This window comes from Otolemur garnettii, unplaced genomic scaffold (assembly GCF_000181295.1).
Source record: "Otolemur garnettii isolate 467f Iridium unplaced genomic scaffold, OtoGar3 scaffold00142, whole genome shotgun sequence".
NCBI lineage: Eukaryota > Metazoa > Chordata > Mammalia > Primates > Galagidae > Otolemur > Otolemur garnettii.
In genome coordinates this window covers 915612-923838 of record NW_003852537.1, presented here as the reverse complement: position 1 = coordinate 923838, position 8227 = coordinate 915612, and the positions used below count along the sequence as shown (strand labels likewise).

Sequence of the window (8227 nt, the reverse complement as noted above, 5' to 3'; positions counted from 1 at the left end):
TTTTTTTTTTTTTTTTTGGTTGCAGCCATCATTTTTGTTTGGCAGACCGGGCTGGATTCGAACCGCCAGCTTTAGTGTATGTGGCTGGCGCCTTAGCCACGTGAGCCACAGGTGCTGAGCCAATTTCAAGCATTTTTTAAAAATAAATCTCCCAAGCAGTAGAAGTCATGCAACCAAGCTACCACTTCAGTCTCTCCCATGGACTTGAGGTAGTAGAGGAAAGTCACAACCATTAAAGCCTGTGGCCACCCTTGCACAAGTAGGATCCTTATTCCTGCCTTACTCTGCAAGGCAACGGTGAAAGCTGTAATTGTGGTAGGCTGTGAAAGCACCTGGAAGGCAAAAGTGTCTGTTATTACTCTAACAACTCCGTTTAAACTGCTATAATAGCATGTGCCACGTGAGCAAAACACACAACCTTCTAAACTAGCTTGCTTGTGAAAAGCCGTCCCTTGAGCTCAGGCCAAGTATTTGAAAATACCACCCACTCGTTTGGGGGCGTACATCTCCAGGGCACCATGGCAGCTTTGTGAAATCAGCTATCCCTAGCTTCCTCACCTACACCCTTGTCTCAGTTCTTCTGTCACAGACATACAATTACTAAGTATTATTATTGCTTGATAATGACTGTAATTACTACTAGAACAGCCCGAGATGGCAAGGACAGGAGAAACCGAATTCTCACATGGACTAGTGTCTGAGCTTAAGAGTCTGCTTGTGTCAGAGAAAGTGTGAATTCCTCCACCCCCTCGTCTGGGAGCGGACAAGGGCTGGAACCTCAAAGCCGAAGGACTGACCGCCCAAGGGCAGGGGCCCCGGCCCTGTGACTCGGTAACCGAGAGGCAAAGTCCTCCTGTGCTCCTAGAGAGGACCCTGAAGTGCAGCGCAGTCCCGGAAGGCGAGATGCTGACATACTTCCGGCCTTTGTGAGTCATTGTGTCTGTGTCGAGGCGTCGGAGGGCCTAGGTCGGTGTGCGGTGCCCTTCGGCCGGCCTGAGCCCCAGAGTCAGCTCCCCTTTCTCGCCCAGCGCCCCCAGGTCGCTCCCGGGGCTCACGGTGAGACTTGGGGCCGGCTTCTGGAGTGGGCGGGCGGCGCCACAGGGGTGTGCGCGCGAGGGTGGGAGCTGCAGCTGTGGCCCCGGGGCCCCCCTTCAAGCGGTCCCACAGGAGTGCGAAGAGTGTCGGTGTCCTTGCCCAGGACCGGACCCTAGGAAACGTTGTCTCTCGGAGAGACGTCCCTGCCCCACCCCAGGTCCAGGCGGGGAGGGGGCGAGGGTTACAGTGGCCTGGGGTGTTCGGAGACCTAGGGAGAAGCCGTCGCCTGCAGTGTCGTCATCGCGGTTTGACGTTTCCGAGAAAGGGGTCGCGAGCGAACTGATGCCTCTTTGATTTTTTTTTTTGCTCTCCAGTCGTCGCCATTTGCATTGATTGTGGTGAGAGGTTTTTTCTGGGTCCTTGAGGACCTGGAGGTGAAAAAGCGGAAGGCCGAGAGGTGGACACATTTTGAGGTGTTGCAAACGTTTCCAGATTCACCTGCTTTTCCTAACCTCTCTCCCACCACTGAGCAGTGACTGAAGAGTACTTGAAGCCTGGTCATAGTGGATAAAGAAGTGAACCAGATCTAGTAGAGATTATGTACACCTCACTCTCTTTCAGCTTTATGAATGTTTTCAAGGCCATTTTAAAATGGGCTATCCGGGTGATAAGGTGGATTTTTCAGTTCTGAGTAGTTACTCTGCTTGACTTGGAGTGGGTGAGGAGTGAAGGAAATTTGTAGAAATTGCACTGGGCCATTAGGAGATTGATTAGCAGAGTGACCTTGGATAAGACAAGACACTTCACCAACTTTCAGTTTTGTCATCGATAAAATTAACTAGATTTTTCCCAAAGCCCCTTTCAACTTGGAAATGATTTAGTCGGTGTAATTGAAAAATTCAACTGCAGTTTAGCCTGACTCTTCCCCCTTCCTCCCTCCTTTTCCTGCAGTGCCTCCAATACACAATAAGATACTTTCATTATGGAGAGTGGCTGTTACATGGCCTGGGACCAAAGAAAGCATTTATTGTACAGGCCAGTGCTAGGCGGATTGGAGGTTGGTCAATAAATACTTGTTGAATTGAATTGTGGAGAATTCATTGTAACCACATCCAACAAAGCTCTGTTACTGTGTATGCTGGCCAGGTGTGGAGAAATAGCTTTATTACATAGAGAACCATAATGAAGATTTGCCCCACAATGTTTCTCCAGGTTGGTATCCTCTCTGAATTATTATGCAAGACTCTTGTTCATTACTTTAGGCAGTTTCCACCAATCTTAGGATACCAACAGGGAAGATAGTTACTTAACACTGTAGCCTTTTGCTGATACTATTTGATCTAAGGATTTAAACTTTTTCTGTTTTATATTGCATCTAAATACAGAGTAATGGTATGTTAAATCTTACCTTTTCATTCTGTGGTAGTACCAATATTTGGAGGGTAGCTAGCTGCCTTTTGAGATAGTTTTTTTTCTTTTTTGTATTAAAATATTTTCTAGCTCTGTTAAAAAATGGGAATAGAGAGGCAGTTTATTTAAATTTTCAAGACCATGCCCTGGAAAAAATGCTGGGCTGGAAAAAAAAATACTGGGCTATAGAAAACAACCTTTGAAATATACTGAACTTGTAACTTCAAGCCCTATCTCTAAGAAAATCATTTACATTTATCCTTGGTGAGAATTGAGGGTATCCATGGATGCTAGGACTAATCTTTTCTTAAGTTGATGGTATGTCAGACCCCAGAGGTAGTTTCCTACTGTTTAGAACCTGCCCCCAACCCCTTGCCTGATAAGAATACTGAGTCTCAGAGAAGGTAAATAACTCACTAAGAATACATAGTTTATTTGTGGAAGCTAGAATTCAGTTATGGTGGCCTGTGCTGCTCTCACTGTTACAGAATTTCTCCCATTGTTTATAATCTTATAAACAGGCTGAATATTGGAATGTATAGGTACATCTCTTAAGATTATTGGAAAAAATTCAAACATTTCTCTAGTGCTAACTTAATGCCACTATTTCAATTGCCTTATATGTGTTAAGCCATTTACTACTAGCAACAACTCTGTAAGGTAAATATCGTTTTTTATTCCCATTATACAAATGAGGAAACTGATACATAGGTTAACTTGCCCACAAGGTCATCAACTGGTAAGTGGTGGGGCAGCTTTAACACTAAACGTGAAGCTCTTTCAAGTAGCTGGTGGAACAAATTTGAGGACAAAATTGAGTACAGAATGAATGGACAAAAAACCAGTAACGGTGTAAATTTAGTCAATTTTTAAAAACTAATGCTTGCAAGGAATCATGCTAAGTGGTCTAACAAATACAAAAAGCACACCTTTAACAATAGCTTACTTGAGGAAGAAGGAAAGAAAAACCAAATTACAGGCTTGACACCTGTAGCTCAGAGGCTAGGGCGCCAGTGGAGCTATCAGGTTCGAGCCCAGCCCGGGCCTGCCAAACAACAATGACAACTACAACTAAAAAAAATAGCTGGGCATTGTGGTGAGCCTCTGTAGTCCCAGCTACTTGGGAGGCTGAGGCAAGAGCCCAAGAGTTGAAGGTTGATGTGAGCTATGATACCATAGCACTCTACCGAGGGCAACGTAATGAGACTCTGTCTCCAAAAAAAAGAAAGAAAGAAAAAAAAAGAAAAACCAAATTACAGAAACATCATGAGAAATTACATAGTGAAAGCTTCAGGGAGATTATTAGGGCCTTTAGAGGGAGGAGAGAAGATTGTGTGCTCAGATTATCTGAGTACTTAAAGTAAAACCCAGTCCTTTTGCTGTTGCTATTGTGGCTCTTCTCTGGCCCACAGTAAGAGCAGAAAAATACTGAGGGTAGGGAAGGGGACCTGTCCCAGTGGAAGGCAGAGGGAATGTGACCATGCCCTTGTCTTTGGCCTTTTGGGCACACTTCTCCTAAAAGTCCCTTTCTGTTGATTGTCACTGACCCAGAGAGTCCCCTGTTCCATAGCTGAGACAGGATAAAATTTTCATGTTAAGTAGAGGTTCCTGATGGCTAGGCTAGCTATCATACTAGTTCTGGTTGGTTATCCTGTTTGAAGGATCTACCTAGTAATGTTACAGACCAGCATCTCCAACCTTTTTGACACCAGGGACCAGTTTAATGGAAAATAATTTTTTCGTGGACCAGGGTTGAGGAGGGTATGACATAAATCTGAAAGCAATTGTTTGTTATGGTCTCTGTGCAGTCAAACCTCTCTGCTAATGATAATCTGTATTTGCAACTGTTTCCAACACTAATATTACCATCTCAGCTCCACCTCAAATCATCAGGCATTAGATTCTCATAAAGAGTGGACAACCTAGGCTGGGTGCAGTGGCTCACTCACACCTATAATCCTAGCACTCTGGGAGGCTGAGGTGGGTGGATTGCTTGAGTTCGTGAGTTCAAGACCAGCCTGAGCAAAAGCAAGACCCCATCTCTACTAAAAATAGAAAAACTGAGGCAAGAAGATCACTTGAGCCTGAGCTGGAGGTTGCTGTGAACTATGATGCTATGGGACTCTACCCAGGGTGGCAGCTTGAGACTCTGACTCAAAAAAAAAGGCAACCTAGATTCCTCACATACACAGGTTATAGAAGGGTTCCTACTCCTATGAGAATCTAATGCCGCCACTGATGTGTCAGGAGGCAAAGCTCAGGTGGTGATGTGATTGATGGCAAGCAGATGTAACTGCAAGATGAAGCTTTAGTCCTTAGCCCACTGCTTTCGTCCTGTTCTGCGGCCCAGTTCACAACAGGCCATAGACTACCAGTCTGTGGCACAAGGATTGGGGACTCCAGTTATAGATAGTCTCCCCTTATATCTCCTGCTGTGTCTCCTCCCTTTTCCTGGAAAGGCTTCAGTCACATAATAACCCTCTGGTGAAAAGAGCGGATGGTAGATGAGGCCCTTTCTAGGCTGGTCATTCTTCATAGGCCTTCATTTTAGAAAAAATCCGTATGTACATAGAAGCCCCTTCTTACTCCACATGTTGGGTACAAGATAAATTTGGTATAATGGCTAAAGAACTTGAACTGAGGAGTCATGGACTTAATTTCAAATCCTGGCTCTACCATTTACTTGCTGTGGAGCCTTGGGTAGGTTATGTAATGTCAGGAAACCTCAGTTCCTTCATCATTAAGTTAGATGATAATGGCTTCCTAAGATAATTGTGTGGTCAAGTGAATGCTTCATATAGTACTTGATACTGTAAAACACTGAATAAATGTCAGCTCTTACTGTTAGACCTATTTGAGGGTTCTTGAACAGCAATAAGAGGCAAGCGCCATCTTAGCTTAGTTTTGAAGTAAGTAGGATTTGAAGAAGCAGGAATAGAGTTAATTTCAGGCATTGAGTCAAAATACAGGAGGTATGTAGGAAATACTGATTAGACTCCTTTTGCTGAATGGAGAAGGTTCATGGTGTGGGCGGAGTTGCTGGGAAGTGAAGCTTGAAGGGAAATTAGGACCAGGCACTGGAAGGTATTGATTGCAGAGCTACAGAGTTGTAGGAAGATTAATCTGAAGAGTGGAGGATAGAAAGCTGGACTAAATGGTATTAGATCAAAAAAAAAAATGTAAGCAAAGAATTACTTCTGGTACTTGGAGAGCATGCATATAAGGAGAAGGGAATCAGCAGCACCCATGGCTCAGTGGGTAGGAAGCTGGCCACATACATCAGGGCTGGTGGGTTGGAACCTGGCCCCAGCCAGCCAAAACAACAATGACAACTCCAAAAAAAAAAAAAAAAAAGCCAGGCGTTGTGGCAGGCACCTGTCATCCTAGCTACTTGCGAGGTTGAGGCAAGAGAATCACGTAAGCCCAAGAGTTTGAGGTTGCCGTGAGCTTGAGCTGTGACACCATAGTACTCTACCAAGGGAGAGACATAATGAGACTGTCAAAAAAGAGAGAGAGAAGGGAAGCAAACAGAAAGGGAGGTTTTGAACCTGAGTGATTGAGTTATTATTAGAATATCCGAATCTAAAGGCCATAAGAAGATAGCAGAGGCAGCTGGAATTGTTTGCATGGTTCATTTTAACAGTTAAATTGCCAGGTCCTTTAGGAATACAAAGATACTAGAAAGAACATAAGAATCCCTGTCCTTGGGGGGCTTAAAATTGAGTTGGGAGGTAGGACAGAAACTGCAACCCAAATAATACTATGAGATAAGAATGAAGAAGTACTAAGAGTTGTCAAAGGAAAAAACATTATTTAAGGGGCGGCGCCTGTGGCTCAGTGGGTAGGGCACCGGCCCATATACTGAGGGTGACAGGTTCAAACCCAGCCCTGGCCAAATTAGAACAAAACAGAAATAGCCCGGCATTGTGGCGGGCGCCTGTGGTCCAGCTACTTGGGAGGCTGAGGCAAGAGAATTGCCTAAGCCCAGGAATTGGGGGTTGCTGTGAGCTGTGACGCTACAGCACCTTACCAAGGGCAATAAAGTGAGACTCTGTCTCTCTAAAAAAAAAAGAAAAAGAAAAAAACCTTGTTGAACTTTGGGATATCGGAGAGGTTTGTGCATCTTAAAGGGTGAGTAAAAATTTGACCAATAAAGTTGATATGGTGAGGAAGCAAAGAGGTGAAGATAAAGAGTCATGGTCTGTGCTTGGGGAACATTCGTGGGCCAAATAGGCTGAAATAGAGGAAAGCAATACTAAAAAAAATTAGTGGGAAATCAGACTGGAAAAGTAGGTTAGAGTATGTGGTCAAAGGCTCTGGAATGCTATCAGGGGTTCACTCACAGTAAGTGAAGGGCAGGAGGGAATGATCAGAAGCATACTTTTGCAATACTGTGCTGACCTTGGTCTGTTGTGTGTATTGGAAAAGGGAGAAATTGGAACTAGAGAAACTACATGGGGCTTGTGGAGCTAGTCTAGGCAGGAGATAAGAGTGCCCAAATTATGGTGATGGAAAGTAGGGGTGGGAAACATATTAGGAAAATATGCAGTGTTTCTGCTTTTCAGAACGAAAAAGGCTTAGAGAATCTTACTTAACCTCTAGTTGAGAAGAAGCTTGCCCAAGGCAGATAGCCCTCTTCTGTAGTGGTCCTCTCTATTCTCAATGCCCCAGCTCCAGGGAGGCCTCTCCTAGAAGCTCCCTTATTGGCCCTTTTGTTACCTCTTAGGGCTCCTCTAGCACTTGTGTTGAAACCTCCTTAGAACATTCTGCTTTGTACTATAATGGTTTGTGTGAAGGTCAGAATCATGCTTATCTTTTTTTCCCCTCAGTCTTACATATTATAGATATGTACATCTTATAGATATGCAGAAAATGTTTAGGAAATGGAAAAATTGTGGCTGTGAGGACTCCAGAGTTAAAGCTGATCTGAAGTTGAAAAACCAAGTATATATATCCCAGCATAGAAGACGGTTTGCAATAGTGCTTCACCAGTTTAGAATCATGGGAGAAATGATCTAATTCCCAGGTTTTGTTCACCTGTATGTAGAAAGCCTCTTGTGAATGTACAGTTGTCTCTTTGTGTCCACAGGGGATTGGTTTCAGGATATGTACTCTACCACCACCCCCATACCAAAATCCACAGATGCCCAAGTCTCTGATATAAAATGGGGTAGTAGTTGCACGTAACCTACACTTATTCTCCCATATACAGTGGAACCTCCATAGTTGACCACCTCCCCTTATTCACCACCTCCTTAATTTGACCTAATTTTCATAGGCAGACATGTATCACATGTATGTATCAATATAGTAAGCCTACTTCCTTATATTAACCACTCCATCTGTTGACAATTTTGTTACAGTCCCTTGGATTGTCAACTTACAGAGGTTTTCTTATACTTTAAGTCATCCCTAGATACAGTGTGACTGCTATGTAAATAATTGTTATACTGTATTTTTATTTTTATTTTTTTGAGACAGAGACTCACTCTGTCACCTTAGGTAGAGTGCCAAAGTATCATAGCTCACAGCAACCTCAAATTCTTGGGCTCAAGTGTTTCTCTTGCCTCAGACTCCTGAGTAGCTGGGACTGTAGGCACCCACCACTCCCGGCTTTTTTTTTTTTTTTAATCATAGCTGTGTACATTAATGCTCTCGAACTCTTGATCTCAAGCAATCCATGGGCCTTAGCCTCCCAGAGTGCTAGAATTATAGGCATGAGCCACTATACCTGGCCCTTTTGTATTATTTCTATTGTGTGTTTTTTTTTTTTTTTTTTTTT

The 8227-nt window shown here is 43.8% G+C and overlaps 1 protein-coding gene across 4 annotated transcripts in view; it reads left to right on the top strand.

Moving 5' to 3' along the window:
* Positions 1-648: 648 nt before the first annotated feature.
* Positions 649-8227, top strand: part of ZKSCAN1 (zinc finger with KRAB and SCAN domains 1) — a 27167-nt gene continuing 19588 nt past the window's right edge. Inside the window, exons 1-2 of one of the 4 annotated variants that reach the window (XM_023518612.1) lie at positions 934-1056; positions 1987-2247. The gene's annotated coding sequence lies outside the window, so the exon portion shown is untranslated. The other 3 variants (XM_023518613.1, XM_012810790.2, XM_023518611.1) reach the window with 3 other exon arrangements.